The sequence below is a fragment of the Octopus sinensis genome, linkage group LG13, assembly GCF_006345805.1.
Source record: "Octopus sinensis linkage group LG13, ASM634580v1, whole genome shotgun sequence".
NCBI classification, from domain to species: Eukaryota; Metazoa; Mollusca; class Cephalopoda; order Octopoda; family Octopodidae; genus Octopus; species Octopus sinensis.
In genome coordinates, this window is record NC_043009.1 from 32,781,863 (window position 1) to 32,805,862 (window position 24,000).

General features: G+C 32.5%; 1 long non-coding RNA gene across 1 annotated transcript in view; it reads right to left on the reverse strand.

Moving 5' to 3' along the window:
• Positions 1–24,000, reverse strand: part of LOC118765787 — a 139,213-nt gene that overhangs the window by 80,993 nt on the left and 34,220 nt on the right. The window lies entirely within an intron of this gene.

The following is a 24,000-nucleotide window of genomic DNA, read 5'->3' on the forward strand; positions in this document are numbered from 1 at the left end:
AATTCTGTTGAAGGGTTACAAAAAACCGTAAACGACTTTGAAATCTATTTCCAAATAACCTTTATCTTTTACTCCTTTCCGTCGTCTGCAAGTCTGCTTGAGTGACGTGTCACACCATGCCGAAGTCTATATAGATATCTACCGCTCACTTAACACCAAGAACGTGTATCTCAGAACCAAAGCTTAAAATTGTTTGAAGATAAGTACGTAGTGTACGATTAAAGCATTTCAACTCTATTTGACAATTTTATAAGCTATTTACCACCAATATATCCTACATATCTTCTTTTAGAGGCGTCGGGATTTATAATTGCAAAATGGCAGCGATGTTAATTGTATAATATTGAGACCGGTGGTTTGATTTTTAGTTTCTCTAAATGAACTTGCGATCTATGTATTAGGCCATAAGCAGAGAACGGCAAAGGAAATAAATATAATTTCCATGTGCAGCTGTTTCTAAAACAGAAAATATTTAGTATGCATCGAATCACATTGCTTTATGAACATGCTACAATAGTAGTCAGTCTTCTGTTCTTGTAATACGATTTACCTCAGCGACTCACTCAAATCTTGATTCTTATAAAAGCTGAACTGGTTAGAGATAAGGAAATAGAGATACTAATGCGTTTTACTATTATTCAATTATTCATATGACTTGATATTATACAAAATCAAATAAACGAATATCTCATACAAACATTATTCTTCCATAACAAATGCATATTAATATGCAGAAATGAACGCCAGCTGCATTAACTGACTTCAGGCTTAGAATACCAAACTGATTAAATATGTAAAACTTCTACACTGTAAATATCTTTCTCATTTGATAACGGCTTAACATTTTTACAAACATATTGATGGCGAATCTATAAATCAATTTTATACTTAAACCGTTGTGTGTATTCGTACTTTTAAAATTACACATTCTTTAGATTAAAGTCTAAATGTCCGTGAGGTAGACACAATATTAGTCTTCAAAGCATATATAGCCACGTGTGGTAGATACAAAATATACACAAACCCACGCACACACACACGCACACACACACATACACACATATACGCACACACACACACATACACACATATACGCACACATACATATATATATCATATAGCTATAAACAAATAATTGCTATATGATAAGTACACAATACGATAACAGAATTATGAAAGTGTATACTGGTAGATCATAGATAGGATTCATTTACATTAGTGTAATCGCAAATTGTGGAGGTGCTTAGCTTCGTGTTTAAGTTGCTGCACTCATTCTCGTGATCGTAAGATTGTGGTTTCGATTCGTGGACCTGGCGATCCGTTGTGTTGTTGAACAAAATACTTCATTTCACGTTGCACAAACCGCTCAGCAGGCAAAAAGTAAGTTATCTTGCGACGAACTGACAATTCGTCCAAAGGGTAATAATTTCACCAAAGAATCCAGGAAACGTTTCTTGTGAATGGATCGAAAAAGACATCTGACCCTTTTGAATCTTAAGTTAGACTTTTATCTATTATTTGAGAAACAGAGTAAATGTTTATATATATAGTTCATATACATGTGTATGGATGTATCTCTCTCTATATATAGCGGTGTGTTTCGTTATTAGTTTGATAAACAAGAAGCTGCACTATATGGCGAGAGTTAAGTATCATTTATACACACACAAGTATGTATGTATGTGTGCGTATGTATGCGCGTATATGTATATGCGTGTCTATGTGCATAGTACATGTATGCATTGTTTGTATATGAGCCAATAACGGTAAATTTGCAACCTCCAATTTCACAAATTAGTCACGTATTATACCTGAGCGATATTTCTCTAGAAGCCAAAGGATATTTGCAGTCTAAAGATAACATAACGCTATTATTAGTGGTATGATATATGTATACAATATTTAGTCATACTACTTATATCCGTTAAGGAGGCTTGTTATTAAACTTTAAAATGAATGTAATTTTAATATATCTTTACTAATTACTTAAAAATTAAATAATAGATAAATCACTGAAAAGGTGGACCCATAATGTTTATTCGTCACTTGTATTAGGTTTATGAGAAACCTCTTTTGTATGTAAGGGACTCTATAGGGGGTTGTGTGGTAACAACAACGCTCCTGTAAAGGGGTTGGTTACATCGAAATATTGGAAGGATGAAACATAGACCAATGAACAAGAATATTATTCCTGCTTTAACGGTGTTCTGTTGGCTACAACTGCCAACAAATCTCATCATTATGTATTTAAATATCCCTTTGATGTTGTTTGTTTAATGCAGGGACTTTCGTCCGTAATGCGTAGCATGCATAACTGATATCGCCTGGAACTATTAATGGATGGCCTGCTCTGCTGAGTCTGCGGAAATACCTGCTCGGGATTTTTCATTTACAGTTATCAGTTCGCTTTACGAATGAATCTCAAAAAGGCAGAAAAAAAAAGAAAAACGATTGCCTGAGTAGCGACTCCTGCAAACCCAAATTTGAATAAATATTATTTCAGCCTACAAGTATTGAAAATTGTTTTTCGCATTACTGCAAGTCACACATGTATGAACATGTAATCATCATAAACATACAAGAGCATCTACACGAACGCATATGCGAAGACTCGCGCGCACACACATGCATATTGGTTTGTCTTTGCAGATTTCCATAAAAATATTGGAGTTTGTCTAAAGTCGATGATTCTCTCCATTACTACTGATATACTTGTATATATGTATGTATGTATGTTTATATACATATGTATCTAGGTGTGTATTTGCTTATGTATCTAGATTTTTCATCTATGTGCACGATAAATAGAACGAGTGCATGGAAGAGACGTTTAGATAAATTGATATAGGTGCAAAAATGCACACTTCAGCTGTTTAGTACACGCACGCACGGACACACACACACGAACACACAAACACACACACACATATATATATATATATATACGCACAAGTATATATATATGTAAATTATAATATATATTATCATACACACACACACACATATATATATATATATATACACGCACGTACACACTCTCACACACATATAGATAGATAGGTACAGATATCGATACTAATATATATATATATATATATATATATATATATATATATATATATATATATATATACATATATATATATATATAATCATATGCCTAAATACACACGCGCGCACATGTGTATATATATATATATATATATATATATATATATATATATATAAATGTGTGTGTGTTTCTGTGTGTTTATCTATGTATATATGTATGAATGCATATGTGTGTGTCAATTAGAGAAGAGAAAGGGAATTTGAGGGAGAGTAATCGAATAATCAAATTCTCGGAAAACAATATAGGAAAACGAATGGCTTGATATGAAACAAATCTGCCAAATATACAACAATAACAACAACTACAACAACAACGGCAGCAACTGGGAAGGGCAAGTAAAGATATAACTACTTTTCTGTGGAAATTAGTTTTGTAAATTATATTACGATATTCAAGTATGAAATTGCTAAACATTACAAATAGAAATTTTCGGCAAAAGAAAACAAACATTTTTTTTTAAAACAGAAGCTTAGATTAGCGTTGCAAAGGATATTGAACTATTTGTAGATAAGTGGAAAATATATTTCCTTAGATAATATTTTATCTGAAGTCTTCTCTCTCGCGATATTTGCAAAATTATAAAAGTTTTAGACTTATAGATTACTGTCGTTTTATACCCATATATTTTGGTCGCAATTATATTACTAATGTGTAATGATATTAAAAGTAAATCTTGTTAAAATAATTATTAATCTCAGTCATAACTTTGTATCGCATAAATGAAATGAACGTTCATAACTGCTTGGAGATAATGTGAGACCAATTGTATCCATTAATGGGTGAAAATATTCAATGCCCATTACAGATAGAACTGACAAATCTGGATTGAATTATTCCGACTACTTCAAGAAGATTACTCGACCTGTACAACGTAGAAGCGATGAATTCTTGTGCTATGTTGTCTAAAAAGATCAAAAGAAAGAAACAAGGACAACAATAGGTCAACAAACGGGGAACTTGCAGCAAATAAATTTTTAAATGTGTTAACACACTCAGAAGATAGACTCTAACATAAACACTGAATTGGAACATATTTTAAAGCGATGCAGGTAAAAACTTAGGCAAAATATATAAGGTGATGTAAATACATATGCAGTGTGATACAATATCTTGCCTTTGAATTTATTTGTTGACATTAACTATCAAATTTTACTTGAACACTTAACTTCATTCCTTAAAGGTGTTCTTAAATTACTCATATGATTTACAAGTTGCAATTCTTCAGGAGTTACGCCTGATGCAGGCATGGAGTAGAGAGAGGGAGAATGTCGTTCATGATGTCACGAATGGTGACGAAAGGACTGTTTGATTGACTAACCCAACAATTAATCAAACAACTAAATAAAAAATACTTCATTAAATGATTAACTAATTGTCTAATAATAATAATAATAATGATATTAATAATAATAACAAAAGAGCAGAAACTGAAGTAGCGTGTATTTAATGCTGGAGTCTCTTTTCCCGATGAAGTTTAGTAAGATAGAATTAATGGGCTGACGTTTCAGCAAAGAAACTCCGCTGTCATTAACTGAATAATTACCCGCGAACTGTTTATTTTGAATGTAGCATTACAATCCAAACATTTGAAACAAATTTCATTTATAACACTTAAAATAATTGTCACCATTATAATTAGAAAGACTAATCAAAGAACATCATTTCGCATATAGAGAAATGTATACACATAATTATTCTTCCTCTCTTGGCATAAGGCCAACAAATTTTGAGGGGAAGGGGAAGTTAATTACATTACTAAATTGGTCCTTATGTCGGTCACCAGAAACAATGAAAGGCAAAGTCGACCTTGGCGGCATTTGAACTCGGAACCTAAAGAAATATGAAATTACTTTAACCATTTTTTCGGCGTTGCTAACGGTTACGGTGCTGCCTGCTTACCGACACAGACACACACATAATTTTAATTCGGAATCTAATAACAATATTCATATATATATATACCAGTATACATATACATGCACAACACACACTCACTCACACCGCAGACACACATACACACACACATACACACACACACACACACACACACACATATATATATATATATACATATATGTATATATATATATATATATATATATATATATATATATATATATATATATATATATACATATGTGTGTGTATATATATATACCGAATTTTCTAGAGAACAATTTTTCTTAGTGGTCAGACCATATGGGGTCTATCTTTAGCATATTAGGAATTCACCTAGTGGTCACTCCTCTTATATGTATGTAATATAATTTTCTGAATCTTCTGATTTTTTGCAATATGGTAGGCCACTTGTTTAAACTGATATTAATTTAATATCAATTTTTACCCTTGGCCACAGCACGTGAGCTAAAACTAGATGAAATAAATAAATATATATACATACATATATATATATATATATACACATATGTGTGTCTGTGTCTGTCTGTCTGTATGACTGTGCGCATCAGTAAATGCTTGCATGTAGAGAAGATCACATGCGTACATCCAAATCGTGTCAAATGCTTTTTCAGGAACATTGCTTCTCTCTTGTTCATTGGCAAACATAGTTTTGTGCTCTGCTGACCTCCTTTTGTACTAAATACATTCCGGAAAATTTTCTAAATAAGATTTATTATTTGTTTAGTTACCCGATATATCTTAATAGAGGAAATATTGTGATCCTGTAGATATCAAACTCAGTTTGCAGCTGTATGTTTGTTGCATATGTTATCAGCGCTGTCGGTGCTGGTCCTTTGATCTTGCTTTCATTTTCTTTAATGCTAAGTTGGTGCTTTCAAGTCGATATTCTTAAAATTCTCGCAACATAGCTATAAGCGTTTGTTGCACTTATAGTTACGTTGATGTTGATGATACTCTAGCCATTGTTGCTGAAGTCAGGGAGTGACTTACTCTAGATGGAATATACCATTTTTATATGTTATATACTTTGTATAAAATAAAACGAAATTAGCGAGAGAAGAAAATGTTCCTTCCGCACAGGTTATAATCTAAAGACAGGAACCAACTTACGTAGTAAAAAAGAGAAACAAAAGATATTTCCTCGGCATGCTCATAATTATTCACGTGTAGTTAAGAAGGAGTGGGAAAATGTCTGTTTTCAGATACTTTGATGTTATTGATGGATCAACGTCATTTCTATGGATTAGTGACATGGACACAACCTATTGATTGTTGTCGGATTTGTTTTTCATTCATCTTTCATTGCCAGAACAAACGGAATCATAATAATATCGTACATAACGGATGCGCCGGAAGATAAGGTTTTGTTGCCAGTATTTAGAGTATAGGTGAATATGCCATTAATTCCCACATCAATAAAAGGAGAGGAAAGGTGCAGAGATATACTCTCATCATAGAGAAAATACATTTGTCAGCATCGGAAAAGAGTTGAGGCATTACACTGTAGACTTAGAGATTTGGTTCCGTGTATTCCCACCAACAAGAGTAAGGTTCCGCCGACATATTCTACATGTCGATAAAGGATTTACGGAAAGACAACATAAGACTATGGAATATTCAGTCAATTGCGCGCGTACTTGTGTGTGTGAAAGTCTGTGTGTAAGTGTGTGTATGCACAGATATATATATATATATGTATGTATGTATGTATGTATGTATGTATGTATGTATGTATATGTGTATATATATATATATATATATATATATATATATATATATGTGTGTGTGTATGTATGCATATGTATGTATATATATATATATATATATATAATATATATATATATATATAATATATATATATATATAGTTAATCCAAACAAGAAAACAAAAGAAAACACAACAACGCAAGGACGTGGAACAAATAAAGTATTATTGGACGCTCAGGAAAGAAGGGAAGAAGGAGGGTTTAACGTTTCGAGCGGAGCTCTTCGTCGGAAACATAGGAGAAGGAAAGATCCCGAGAAGGGAAGACAGAGTAAAAAAATGGAAAAAGGATTCACAATGACCTCGAACCCACAAGAGGAAACGAGAGAGACGGAGGCAGGCTGAACACTGTGCAAATATTCTTTTAAAAGACTTTTCTTTTAATTTTTCCAAAATTTAATTGTTTTCTATTCTTACAGTTGAGGAGGTCTCGATGACAGAAACCAGTACTGAAATGTTTTTTTATAAAATTATTTTAGCATTTTCTACCTTGACTATTTTTTCCATATATATCAACTCGTGTGTGCCTTTTCAACCTTCTACACACACACACACACACATGCACACGCACACACGCACATACATATATATATATATATATTATATGCAAGCTTTCTCTCTACTCTCTATGTGCATACAGACGTTATCTATATACAAAGTTGGTTATATGAAGTTTACACTGTCTTTAGGAGAACTCGCTTGGATAATTACTACATCCTAAGTTCCGCTAGCTATGAAACATATGTAGCCTGGATTTTATCTACTCGATACCTTAACATTTGGTTGTTTGTTCGCATTTACAACAACGTCTGTTGCTAACCATGAACTATGAAATAAACTTTTTTCAGCTTATCGTACTTCGATACGGGAAAAATTCACAACCATCCCCCCCCCCCCCCAAAAAAAAACATTTTTTCGTGAAAGTTGTTTTTTTATATCTGCCGCAGACTGCTTGAAGCTCACTAACTTCATACACCTTGATTCGTGGAACTTATCTTTACATATATTTGCAATATATGTATATATATACATATATATATATATATATATATATACATATATATACATATATTATATATATATATGCAATAAAAAACAAGCACAAAAATCACAACATCGCGAAGACTTGGTACTTGTAAAGTATTAGCAGACGCTCAGGGAAGGAGAGAAAGATGGTGTAACGTTTCGAGCAGACGCTCTTCTTCGGAAAAAGAGGGAAGTCCAATAGAAGAGAAGACGGAGGAAGAAAATCGCCAATAATTCACATGTGGCTACGTTTTGAACTGATCGGAAGGGAATGGGTGAAGAAAAAGATCTTTCTAAGACAGGAGAGTGTAAGAGAAGGAGTTATGTGTGGGCATGTACGTGCACTCAAGTCTGTGTATGTGCGCATGTGTATGCGTTGTGTGTGTATGTGTGTGTGTGTGTGTGGTTTTGGCTGTATATAAGTGTATGAGTGAGTGAACTTTGTGTCGCTTAATGTTGTAGGAAGAATTTAGTAGCAGGAGTGGCAGTCTTTTGTGTAGTTGTGTGTCTCTTCACATGTTTGTAGAGGAATGGTCTGTAGAAAGGCGTTTAGATGGCAATTCGAAGTATGTGTGTGTATGTACGTGTGTGCCTGTATGCATATGTTGTGCGTGTTTTGTGTGTAGTTTTGTGTGTAATGTAAACACTTATACATACCATACGAACACAACGTATCCACAGAGTATATACAAATGTTCACGCTTATACATTCGTGGAAGGATTTTTATCTTGTCCATCCAATTTGTCGTTATACATGCGTGGCTGAGATGAACAAGATAGAAATCCGTTCATGGATGTATAAGCGTGAACATTTGTATATACTCTGTGTTCGTATGGTATGTGTAAGTATATATTTCTGGCTACGTTTTCACTGACGAGTGGAGAGCGTGTTGCAGCGGTGTAAATCAGTTTTGGGTGTTGCATTATGATTATACCGATATAATGTAGAATAAATATAATAATATTAGTTCTAGGATGGAATTTATAAATAGTTAATACATCGGTACACGAAACCAATCAATGATGCTGATCAACCAGATGCCCACGTATTATACAGAGAATATCCCAAGAATACCGACTCTGATGTTAAAATCATGTGGTTTGGGGAAACGCGCGTAGCGTTGTATTAAATATTTATAAATTCCATCCTAGAATATTGTTACACACATGCACACAAATATATATATACATACATACATACACACACATATATATATGTGACCGCGTGTGTACCGTTGGCGATTTTTTTCCTCCGTCTTCCCTTCTCTGGATCTGTCCTTTTCCTATGTTTCTGACGAAGAGCTCCGCTCAAAACGTAAGACCTTCCTTCTTCCCTTTTTCCGTGAGTGTCCAATAATATTATATTTGTTCTACGTCCTCGCGTAGTTGTGTTTTCATGCTTGGATTAACTTTATATATATATATATATATATATATATTTGAGTAGTTGAATGAATTATCTTATTAAGGATAATTCGAAAGATAACCGACACCTGGGTAAGTACTCCTGTACTCCTTATTCCTTCGGAATTAGGAATATGCAGCCTTCGAAACATATGTCGAGAATAAAGGATATTTGTTAACTAGTCGTTCAACTCCATTCTTTCATATACTTAAATATATATATATATATATATATATATATATATATATATATATATATATATATATATATATATACATATACATATAAATATATATATACAAAATTATCAAAAGCTACATATTACTGAGATTGGCTCTTATCCTTCTAATCCTAGACTCCATTTCTTACATATTTTATGGCGTATTGCTTTTCAGTGCTCTTTTCCATAAGTATAAATGCTTTGCCTAATGAAAGTTTGCTTCATTTGTGAGACTCCGACGAAGATAGAAAGTGATACACAATCACTCAGCTCTGAGAGTATTGCATCTCACTGCAGAAGCTGCTTTAAGCAAATGAAGTTCATTACATAACTTCTTGTCCTCTTGCAATTTATTCAATTTCTCATTTATACATTCATATATATGTACTATATATATATATGTGTGTGTGTGTGTTGGTGTAGGTATGTATGTATTTATGCATGCATGTAATATACACATACAAATTATACCGCATACAAGTGTGTATTGGAAGATATAAGTTTAATTGAAGAATTTGTTTTGAATTGTCAAACATATTCCTTTTACGTAAGAAATTAGTTATTAATGAAAGTTTCCATCATTGATATATTCTTAACATATAAAGTGCGCTCTGTACAGTTGAATCAAATATAGAAACGGAGCGAAGTTCTTTATTGGAGAACTTATTAGCTGGAAAATGGAATGTCCTCTAGTTAACTTTGTCATTGTTTAATTTAATATTTATTCCGAAATAGATATAAATGGATAGTTATAACAACACTTATTCACGCCAACCTATGCACTAAGACCAGCAGTCTTTCATAGAATTTATTATAACAAATGCCAATATTGCTGCAACAGCATCTGGCTTGCTGCTAGACACAACGGAAACACAAAGCCTAGTATGGTATTATAATGGCAAGCTTGCAACTATGAGCGAAGAGATGGAGAAATGAAAACAGGAGAACAGAAATAAAACCAATTCATTGATTAAATTAGAGTCATTAGGTATAGTTCTAGGGGTTGTCTTATACAGATTTTGCAATTTCATTCGCATATAAGAGAAAAGTGATTTGAAATTTTCTTAGCGTTCAATTTAGATAGCTGGAACAATGAAAGAATTTCTGTACGGCTCGGATTTATGTTCTTGCAAGGAAATCTCTTCTTATGTCGATGATCTGATGAATGGTTTCAATAAAAGATCAAGCCAGCGTCTTCCGGTGCACAACTTAATGGAGTTTAAGTAGTTTCCATGTTTAGTCTTTATAAAGAAAGTTTCCATAATATGGCTAGCAATCTCAACGAATGCATTTCAAATGCGTTCTGTATAACGGTGGCCGGAAGGAGAATGCTATAGTGAATCACCGAAATCACTAACAAAACTCGATAATGGTCATGTAGAAGAAATATTGAACAGAGAAAGCTATATGGAAATTAAAATAAATATCAGTAATAACTGTAGAGTGGACTTAATTAATTTCGTTTCCAATATTTAAACATGAAATTCTTCTACGAAATAGTTTCGGTATATATAAACTTACGACGATACATGTATTTTCTGAGGAGTGCTAAATATAGGCTAGGAAATATGTAGAAATGGCGCACATAAATAGAGAGGCTAAATTAGAAGAACCAGGTAAATATTGTACAAGCACACACTTAGTCATTTACACACACACACACACACACACACCGTGTGTGTGTGTAAGGGAGAGATAGTGTCAAGCTTATACTGACATGAAGCGTGTTTACAATCAAAGACTTACAACCAATTAACGAAAGTAGAAATTGCGAATTTATGAATGAAATGAAAAAAGGTCTGAATAAAACTCGCTGCTGAAATAATTGCTCGATAAGACTAATGCAACTCAAATATTTCATGAGGTCAAATAATTTGGCTCAAACAGAAATTAACTACCTCCGCTGCACAAATTAAAAACCTTATTCACACATACATCCATGGACATAGAAGTAAAGAATTTTAACATTTCTATACTTACTTTCAGTCAAATCTGGGTTATTTTCCACCTTAGAAGTATTTTTATTCTACTAAGCTCTTAAGCATATTTCGATTCTCTTAAACATATTTCGTAGTAATTAATATACTATATGAAAAGTGGCCATTAAATACAGAACTATTTCTAGCGCAAATAGAATTCACACTGAAATTTCTTTACACGGAATTTGTTGTCGCTAACATATATATCCATTGTATATCTATATTCAGGTGCCAACTCACTTGACTAATACCATAGAATATTTTCAAACAATATACACATGTGTGTCTATATACCTAGATACACATGTGTATATGTTGTGTGTGGTGGTGTTTTAGGAGAGAAGGCAGCGACCATGACAGCTTATAGAGTCTCTGAGGTCGGTGGGATGGAGGGATGAGGATATTCTCCAGTCGAAGCTCCAATCAGAATGCTTACAATAAAGCAGACTTCAGTAGAGTCAGCCGAGGTGCCAGGTGGACGTGTTAAACGGGGACAGTTTCAGTCTGTTTCCGGATTAATGAACCACTGAGTGAATGGATGGGGAGGAAGAAGGGTATGGGATATTGGTTAGTTTCTCAAGAAGTCTGGAAGATAAGTGACTTACCCAACTCGAAGACAGATTTTGCTGTGGAGAAATGCTTTGAGATAATCTGTGAGAGTGAGGTAGAGTTCCGTAAAGTCAACACGAGGGAACTGGGCCTGCTTCTTAAACTGAGCTATGACAGTAACTATGAAGACAAACATGACCTTAGTAGATTCTGCACCACCAGGTCACAGAGGAGAACACCACCTCGCGAGCGAAGAAAATCATCACACCCACCCAATATGCTGAGAACAACACACTGGTGGAAAGAATGATTGCACATGCAATAGGGGCTAGCATAAGAACCACCTTGAAGAAACACTTAGTAAAGTCTAACAAGAAAAGATACATGCAGGTTCAAGGTGCAGCTATTAGTGTCCATGCGGCTAGAGATGTGGCCAGCCTGTTCATGACTTGGTGTGACAGAAAACTAAAACAATATTTAACCGAACAATCCACTACTATTATTTTACCTTAATGTAGGTGTGTAGATGACATTAACATTCTAGTTAGGACAAATTTTTGTAAATTCAATGTAGAAACCGAGAGGAGCATAATGGAGAGCATCCAGCATGTAGCTAACTCCATCCACCAAAGAATCAAGGTAACTATAGATTACCACCACTAGGCACCCCAACAATAGACTCTCCGTCCTTGATACTGAAATTGGGTTCGATACTATGAACAGCAGTGTGCAACTCCTCCACTCCTATTACATGAATCATATAGCTTCTAAATATGTTGTTCACAAGAACTCACCTTTGTCACACAACATGGAAATCAATATACTGATGGCAAACTTACATATATATTTATACATATATATATATATATATATATATATATATATATATACACTGAATGTTCTATGCACATTAAAACCTGCAAGGAATGTATTTACATTTATATACATATATTCTCTCACAGTTACATATTTAATATTTGCATATTTGCATGTAGTTACGTATGTGTCTATGCATCAAACTTGCACCACTTCGAAGTTCTACCCTTCGTTTCTTATAGCTTTCATTACAAATGCTGGAGTTGCGATTCAGATTCGGAATGAGCTCGTCTCCGAAATATAAACGATTTCAGCATTTAATTCAGGATATTTTGTTGTTAACTACATGAAAATACAATTTTGAGATTCCTGTAGTCCAGCAAATATTGATCAGCACCGTTTACAGAATTTGAGCTCAGTTTTCTTCTAAAGACTTTCAATTTCCATATTCCAAATATTAACTCTTTCAGTCTCTGCAACTTCGCTTGTTTACCAAATTCACAGCATGAATACTAATTTTCTATTCGAACAATAAAAGAGCTATTTCTATACGAACAAATACATAACTAACCAGGTTTTTTTTTCTAGAAACATGATATTTTAATGAAATCATAATTATATTATATCAGTATTTGACATGAATACCATATTCATTGGTCAAAACCCCACCATACATACATACAAACACACACACATATATATATGTGTGTGTGTATTTTGTATTTATATATGTATATATATATATATTGTGTGTAAATATATATATATATTTGCATATACATATATATATATATATATTATATATATATGTATATATATATATATATATATATATATATATATACACATATATATACATATAATATGTATATGTCTCTATCCCTTCTTTTTCTCTTTTTTCCTCTTTCTCAACTCTCTCTCTCTCTCATCTCTCTCTCTCCTTCTCTCTCTCTCTCTCTGTTTCTTTCTCTAGACGAATGGTATGAATGAGGCTGACGGAAGAATTTATGCAGAATATTTCTTAGTATATATTTATGCAGTATATTTCTCAAAACATTGCAGCTATTGAAACTGACAAACGACTTCAGCGACCTATCCTTGAAATTAAATGACATTTCCTTCAAATAAATATTCCTCCATATAAATATTACGAAATCTACGTGAAACATGTAGACTCAAACATCATTTTCTCCCCAGTGCCACATATTTAGTTAATTATCCTCAAATACCTTCACTATATTCACTATTTCTTAACTGTATTTTTTTGCTATTTTTATATTGTATACGAAAATATTTACTATATTTCTCTTGCTGACATTTAACATTAAGAGCCCTTAGATATATATTTCGTTTATCTGTTTCTAAATGTCTTCAGACAGCAACGGAAAACTCGAGTCTATTTTCAGGTAAATCGTAGATTTAGCTATGTAATTTCATTTTCCACTTTGCCTATCATAGCAGCATATCTTGTATTTCTGAAGCTCCTAGGAAAATACATAGAATCGAAAGACGAAAAAGTGATAAAACGATAACATTGTGCCATAATTTTTTTTCTTTATGATTGTTGGAATATTTAAAGTATAAGGAAATAAATTTAAAAACTTGCTTTTCCCCAGTTTACCAAACAAATCTGATTTCTGCTACAACATCTAAAACTATCTCAGGTAAAATTAATGATATTTGGTGGTCGTCATGAACATGTTGTCCTCCCTTCATGTCACCGATATTCCACAAGACTTACATACATTTCTTTCTTTATATAAGTCAATAAAACGTTATCTTACAAGAATTAATATTGTCAGCGTGATGGATCCATGTAAAGTATAGTTCCCTACATTATTGTTTATAGAGGAAATGCATGTATGTATGTATGTATGTATGTTGTATGAGTGTATATTCGATGTATTACTTTTTACGATAGTTGTGTGTGTTTTGAGAGAAAAGTTTCGTCGTTAACGAAATATTTCAAATATTTAAGGATTTGCTATCTAAATATAAAAAGAGGAAACCGTCATTGCAAACTGCATAATCTAACCGTATCGCAGCCTGTTTTGAAAGTCTACTGTATGACCTGCCAATCAATAGATGAAAGGAGAGTATTTAAGTCAAATTAGAAGCTATACACGGCGTTCGCCAACATGGCATTAGAAAGGATGGCAAAAAGAAGAATCTATCGAACATAATATTCATTTTCATTCATTCAATTTCGAATTTCTTTCACTAGCATACCTGCTCTGTGATTCGTTATATAACTCTGGGCGAGATTAAGAAAATACAATAAGTCGCAAGTATATGTTAGTGTGTGTGTAATAGACTAGACTTCTATTTCAAGAGAATTTCTAAGCCGAGGGCGGATAGAAGTCAATAACACCATCTTTTTCAAATAATCCCCCAAGACGCAATCTTCGAAAAGGATGCCCTGAAGATATAAAATTTCTGCTGAAAATTTAAGATTCCTTTTAAATACCTTTGTAACTTCATTGTCATTTATCTGTATGATTTTTTCAGAACTTACTCAACGTAAGAGACATTTTCATATTACTTTTTCTTTCTAAACTTAGAATACTTATATCATTCGCCACGATATTCAACTGATTTGTTCCCTAATCTTAGTTTGTGTGAGGAAACACTGCAAAATTTACCATAACCATGATGATGATGATGATGAATATGGTCGAGACGCTGGTGGTGCTGGTGGTATTTATGATGGTGTTCATAATAGTGGTGGTGATAATCATAGATTTAGTCACTATGGAGGAAATGTAGGTATTGATACGAAGATACACTCACTTAACTATGGTAGACGATTCTTAACAGAAGCTGATCCCTTATGTAAACTTTTGTGCTCCGTAACTGGGAGCCCGCATATTTACATTCATTTATGTATATTTAGATCAATATCTTAATGCTAACCGCATAATCTAACTTGATTTTGATGAATAACCTCATTACTGCGTTATTTGTATGCATGTATGTAAGTAAGTATGTATGTATGTATGTATGTATGTATGTATGTATTTATGTATGTATTTATGTATGTATGTATGTATGTATGTATGTATATATGTATGTATGTATTTATGTATGTATGTATGTATGTATGTATGTATGTATGTATGTATGTATGTATGTATGTATTTATGTATGTATGTATGTATGTATGTATGTATGTATTTATGTATGTATGTATGTATGTATGTATGTATGTATGTATGTATGTATGTATTTATGTATGTATGCATGCATGTATATATATATATATATTAGTTGCTTAGGCCGGTTACTGACGAGAATTCGCCTGGTAGATAATATGGTCTGGCTAAATTATCTATTAAAAGATGGCAAGCAATATTATTTGCTAAACAAAATTCGAAACCATGGTATAACCGTTATGTTAGTTAGTTAGTTAGTTAGTTAATTTTGCCTCAAAAGCAAATAGCAAGGCCATGTAGGGGGACATGGAGTTAAGTACAGGGTGGTGTTCATGTAAAGAGTTCAGGCCACTTGAGGTCAAGGGAGACTTTGAACAAAGCGGTCGTCGGATTCTTCACCATCTCGTCTGGCAGCTTGTTTCACGGTATTTTTCATTTACTTCGAAATTTGCAATAAAATTGTGTTTTCTTTGGCCGTGTTGGCTGCTATTTCTAGCATGTAAAAAATACCTGTTAAAGTGTAATTTTCTATTTTGAAGTACGAATATGTTGTCTATTGACTTTTTATAGATGCTAGGCCACTGGCGGTGATATTTATACGAGTATTCGCCACCCTATATATATATATATATATATATATATATATATATATATAAATGGCGGTGCCCCAGCATGGCCACAGCTCATAAGCTGAAACTGGAATCAATCAATCAATCAATATATATATATATATATGTGTACCTTATGAATATGTTCCTAGCATTCTCGAAGTTTCAGCTCGGCATTGTATCTATTGCTGACTGTAAATGCGGCTGCGTGCGATATTTGAAAAATTATAGCATATAATGATGGGACACGTGTTATCTTGTCTCTGAATTATAAGTTAGTTGTTTAGACCGGTTACTGACGAGAATTCTCCTGGTAGATGAAATGGTCTTGCTAAATTATCTATTAAAAGATGGCAAGCAATATTGTTTGTAAAGAAATTCGAAACCACGGTATAACCGTTATATAACAAGGTAAAAGTTTATATTTTTCATTTACTTCGAAATTTACTATAAAATTGTGGTTTTTTGTCTGGGTTGGCTTCTATTTCTAGCATGTAAAAATTACCTGTTAAAGGGTAATTTTCTATTTTGAAATACGAATATGTTGTCTATTGACTTTTTATAGATGCTTGGCCACTGGTGGCGATATTTATAACGAGTATTCGCCACCCTATATATATTTTGTTTTGGAAGAAAAGAAAGGTAAAGAAACCGCTTACTAAAAATTAAAGCGAAAGCTTCAAAACACCACCAATTCTACGATAAATACACACACGAGCAATGTAATGAATATTTTAAATTCCATCCTGAAGGTGGGTTTTTTTTAAAGCTTTTGCTTTGATTTTTAGTAAGCAGTATCTTTTTAGCAAGCGGTATCTTCTTTTTTTTTTCAAATATTTCATATTATACCTGTTTAGGTAGACGTCTTACTAGCCACCTCATTATTACTGCTTTTAACAGTAATAATACTTCACATATTTACTTTTATATATATATATATATATATATATATATATATATATACATACAGATATATATATTATATATATATATATGTATATGTCTATGTATGTATGTATAACATATATATCTATGTATATATAAATAAATAGATTTTGATTAACCAATTGAGTAACGGTTTTGTTCTTTTTACATTCGGTGTTTCTAGCGTCTCCCTTGCTCCAGGATGTTACAGTAAGCTATGAACATGTGCAAGGTCTAGCTCTAATTCATTTGTATCTTTTTTTGTGAAGCATTTGATCTCACGCTGCTTAAGAATACTAGCCTGTAATGAACAACACACGATGATTGTTGCAGACCTCTCTTTCTATCTCTCCAAATGTCACAGCCTCGATGTTTATCTTAGTCAAAATTGAAGCGGCTCAGATGTTGTCTGTTTCTATTGCCAGTATGTAGCCACCCACAACAATTTGTAAAAGCCTAGTAGTTCGTGCTACTAGGTAATATTCGGCTAAGATTGGCAACGATATGTTTTTATTAATGAAAATATATGCAGTGTAACCTTAAAGAAGTACTAAATCTCTCGATGTGAACTTGTTAAAATGATATAGTTAACACCTGAAATGTGAGAGACTTATGGAATGCATTAACGACCATCAAAATAGGATTTCATGTTCCTTAATAAATAGGAAAATCGGTAGTGAGGAGGTTGCTTGTACGAATAACTGGAAGATAATTGAAGTAATTAGTGTTAATTGAATAGATGAGCGAATTTAATCTCTCGCTTAATTCCTGTCATTCAATTCGCCCAATCCTAAACCCCGTTTATCTATGTTTATATAAATCTGGTTGAATCAATCACTTTCATGATGCACGGAATCATGCCAACATTTGCAGAAAGTGAATAATGCCATAATGGAAGATACTTATCATATCCGCACAAAGGCTTTATTGTTGCTGGGATTCCTTCATAGAAGAGGTTAACCTTTCTAAAGCGTCAGAGACTGTGAGGAGGTCATATTTAAAGTCTATACATAGTGTCAGAAGTCTTGGATAATTGCCAACAAATCGTAATGATAATTGCTACAAAAGAATTCCATGAAACTGTTATTGAATATTAAGATATGCCCCTGAAAAAGACTTGCCGATAATAATGCCATCTATAAACAGCGAAGGAAATGGAATATATTTTTCCCTTTTTTATATATTGAAAATGTTTTCTAAAATAATGGTATATATGTGTTTCACGGCGTTGGAATTTGTTAGGATCAGGATAAAAATACACAAGTAAATATATTTGAATATGATACTGGATATTTATGATCACAAACCTCACTTTATCAACTCTATACTGAGTTGGAGAGAGTGATTTCTGCTTGAAATGTTGTAATTTATAGGCTAATAGATACTGTTTCCATCTGAAGATGATCACTATTGATAATTAAATGTCCGTTGATAATGCAGGGGCACTTCAAGAAGGAAAAGTATGTGATACGGAATAATAAGCTTCGTAAGCGTGAGCCGTAGTGTAGGGGTTCGCGATAAAAAATAGGATAAGTGACTGCAGACATTTTTAAATGTTCATTTCACTGTGTAAATTATATGCTACGCATATTGAAGAGTGTTATACAATGTTATGATAGTATAAATTAAAAGACTGAGAATGAAATCTTAAATAAAATAGGTATACAAATATGACAGATAAGATTGTTTCAGATCGTAATTGTTCTAAGTAAATTATAAGTCAAATAAGTTACAAAAAAAAGGATTCATCTTAATAACACTACTCTATGCAGATTCTAACATATATATCGAAGATGTGTCATCTAAAATATTAAATATCTCCAACTTTCAGACGGCCTGGTTTTGTGCTAAGTTGAAGAAAAGGCTTTGATTTGGGAAAACTTCATTGCCAGATGTATTGAAACTTCTTCTGAACATTCCATGTCACTCTTTGTGCATAAGAAGATCAATGTTACTGTCATTAACTTCCGGTGGAAGTCAGTACTTTGAGCTGCGTATCATCCTTGTAACAAATTCGCAGCTACATATCATCGACGGTCATCTGTTCAATGTACCTTCCACTGAGAAACAAACTTCTGGGAACATTCTACTTTGCTGGCCACTGTTATCGTGGTGGATAAGCGGCATTAGCAGATGTCACATGTCGGAGATATTCACGCACCAACAGACAACGAAGACTAATCAATAATATTAATGTTGTTGGCAGGGACTGCCAAAATAAGATTTAAGATCTCTTAAAGAAAATGGGATGAGATTCCTGAAAAACGCATGGTGAGACGTTTCTCGGTTGTGGTCTTGCACGTGCAGGCACCTCAGGGTGATTCTTGATAGATAAATATGATATGATATATATATATATATATATATATATATATTATATATATATATATATATATATATATATATATATATATATATATATATATACATATATATATATATATATATATATATATATAGTGGTCGTATACTGTCAACTCAATGTGACAGTCCAGTAAGGGAATTACACCACCACCATTTAGCCCCAGGAAACATCGACGTCTCCTGTCGGCTTCGACACATTTTCTGTGTCCTTATATTTGCAAAGGGGAGGCAATCACCCCCGCAAGCCGGGACAAGGCACCTGAAGACATTTGTTTCTGAGTGTATATATATATATATATAGTAACAATCTTCTGCCGACAGTGTTTAGTTACGCGTCTATGTGATGACTATTGATGAATGTACCCCAATGTTGGCAATGAAATATTTCTTCGTAAAAGACATACGTTTTTCTTCCATAGGGAAAGTCAATTGAATTCATGATGTAAACATGTTAACCAGACGTATATAAAGGTAGTCATGATACGTGCGACAGAGAATCCAAATCGTATATTGACAATCTGGGATACAATGTACAGCAGTGCACGGAAATGAACAGGAATTGAAGCATCAGACTAGGAAATGGGACCTCTTCAGTAACTGTTGAAGCTATTTGGAAAAGAAGCTGAGTTTGGAATAAAAGATGTTGAAATGACTATCATTAGTATTAGATAATATAGCAAGCAGAAGAGCACAAGCTGTCAGTGTAACATTTTGATCTACTCGTAACAAGACTTGCATTGAAATAACGCCTTGTCTTAATCGTGAGTTACTTTACATCATTTTACATATATCTGGTTACTAACTTTTCTAGAGACAGTGTAATATCAGTTGTGATATACAAGGCGGCATATGTGTGTGCGTGGGTGCATGCGTGCTGCCTGTATGTATGTATGTATGTATACATACATATATATATACACGCACATACATGCGAACATATCCGTATGTGTATGTATAAATATATATATATATATATATATTATATATATATATATATATATAATATATATATATATGTATGTATGTATGTATATGTATATGTATATATATATATATGTGTGTATGTATGTATGTATGTATGTATTACACAATATTTTATATTATCTTATGTTATATTTTATTCAATATTGGCAATTCTAAAATAACAGGTTCCTGTGCAATTTAAAGAATAGAAAAGTTGGAAAGGCAAAAATAAACGAAAGAATTATTTGGTTCTTGAAATATATTCACAATGTTGATTAGAAGAATCAATTTGAAATATTTGTTGTATTTCGAAAAGAAAACAAGTTTATTTGTTCTGAGAACTATATTCAAACAGTTTCAATGGCTGTAGTATGAATTCTAATTTCGTTACACAGAGACGGCGAAGCATGCTGTTTATCAGATTATATTTGTTTGAAACGAATTCAACAGTCTGTAAATGGAGTGCTATTCACTTTAGTATAAACAAAACCTTTGTAAAAGGTGTATTAACTTTTAAGGGAAGTTCTAGTAGAAAACTGAAAACATGTATTGCTGTGTAGAGTTTTCGTTTTCAAATTCGCTTCATTTGCTTAATATCTGGCCTGTATAACTTTAGAGTTCATTGGAGCAAAATAGAGGTTACTTGACATTTTTTCGTTGCTGCTATGTCATAATTTTAAAATAATATTATGAAAATATCAAGCAAAATGACAAACAACATTGGGAAAAGATTTAAGATACTATTTTATGTAATAACTCTTTCCTTTTGTATCCCCAGCTCTGCTTTATGATTCCACAAAAAATGGGTAAATCATCGCTATCATTCCAAAATTTGTTATTCTTCAAATATGGCATTTTAAAACATGAAAACTCAAAATTTGTAATAGAAAATCACTCCACTCATAATTATAATGTTCTGTTTAAAATTCCTTAATGCTAAGAATTTGTTCAACATTTGTCCAATTTTGTATATATTCTTTTTGATAGTTTCTCATCCTCTTAATTCTCATTTTAGACGCATTCTTTAAAAATATGGTTAGAATATAATTTCAATCGTATATTTGTTTTATATTTTAATCGTATACTATTTTATATCTGTAATATAGGTTTGCGCATATTTTTGTTGTGATTATGTTATTATGGTAGTGAAATTAGCTAAAGTTATATTTTCAACTGTAAAAACACGAAGAAAATATTACACATAAACATTTGCATTCATTTTGCATCAACGTCAAAATCTGTCAAAGAATGTAATCGAAAAGCAAGTCATGTTTCCTATAAAACATAATATATTAATGCTTCAAACTCCACATACTTATTTTTCCCTTTCTTTTTTCATATTGCATTCATTTATAATAACTGGGCAAGTTCTTATAATAGTGGTCTATTGGCATATACTTTGGACGCAAAACAAAAAGTACATATAACATTTGGTGTGTGTATTTGATTGCTTCAAGTTTAGGGTCTTAAATATTATTCAACATAGAATATCGATTCCTTCAGCGAATAAATCACATTTACTTAGTTCATGTCTATGTATATAAATGCAGTTTTTCAAGCTAAAATTACTGCGGAAATGCAGGCGATTGGTTTCAATAAGTGTATCACATACATTAATTCATATGTATACCAAAATTATTGAATGCTATGAACAATACTTTTTCGCCATCAACTTTTTGAGCTTCTAAAATCTTTGTTTAAATACGTTTAATTACGACAGATTTCGATATATCCCACTGTACGTTTACGCAACACGTATTCAATATTGTATATTCTGATATTAGAGCCGAAATTTACGTTTAAAAGCAAACATGGAAAGCTAGAATACATGTTGAAATACATGTAGTTTTGAACTTTCATCTGGGAAGAGGTCTTCGATTTTAATTGACGTTATATTTACGGTTTATACTGAGAGATTGCCGCAATTTAACATCGATGCAACCCTTTAGCCTATCTCTGCATAAAGATTCTTGAATTTGAAGCGTGTAGCGACTCGTGTTCTACATAACTTGCACAGTTTGAAGAAACTGATATTTGGTTTTGAATAAACATAAGATATTTATAACAAGGGAAAACCAGAATTCGTATTTGTTTTAATATGTGATACAGTTATTATTTCGTGTTCCTTCTTCTTGTAGGTCTAACATAATATTACGTTACGTTACGAAAGTTGTTTGATGACACTTTGTCTGAAAGAAATATAACAATTCTATGCCGTTATGTGTGAAACAATACCTAATAAACCCAATCAATTTATGAAGTTCTGTAAATTGTTGCATAAGCTAAAGCCTCAGACTTATTGACGAATATTTTGCTGTGTATATACATTTATATATATATACAACGAACGCGTCGTAAAACCATACCTCACGAATTTCTTTACGATGTGAAAAGAGAATAACTACCGTGCTATTTCAAATTGAAAACGTATACTCTGCCAATGAATCTTGGCTCAGCGAATGTTTCAGTAAATATAGAATCCTGTATTAGGTACAGATTAAATATCAAATATTTACTTTTAAGACCGACCTAAATTCCTATTTACTTTTATATATAACACACATATTTTCTATTCTTATGTATTAGCTTAAATTATATAACAGAATGTACAATTTCATGCAAATGTTTTTAAGAGATCACTAGAATTGTTTTGAAGCATATTTAAAAATCTTATATAGATATACATTTCATTACTCGAAGTTATTCTTCATTGAGAAAAATATTAAAAATTTTGCTGTGTAAATTGTAAAACTGTTCTGAAGTCTTCTACTTTTTCATTAAATATTTTACATGGAGATGTAATAAGCATGAATTTGACACCTAAACTCTCATCAAACAAAAAATCTCAATATAGAGAAAGGAGGGGAGCTTCTGTGTACTTACTTATATATACAATACTTCTATATTGTATGGATTTATATATAAATATATAAACCCGAGCCGAATGCTTGCAAGTTTTAACTCCACTAAATTCTCAACTCACTTTAGGTGGTGATGTTAAACGGGGCTGTACTTAACGTTTACCACTCTTGTAAAATATGATTAGATTTCCGAACATAGAGATCCTGAACAAATACTAAGAGATACTATCTCTAAATTTGCAGTTAATCACCACTGTGGCACCATAATAAGGAACGCATTTATCTCTGATATGGCACTGACGTTTCATTGTTTCACTGCTTAACACGTTTATCAATC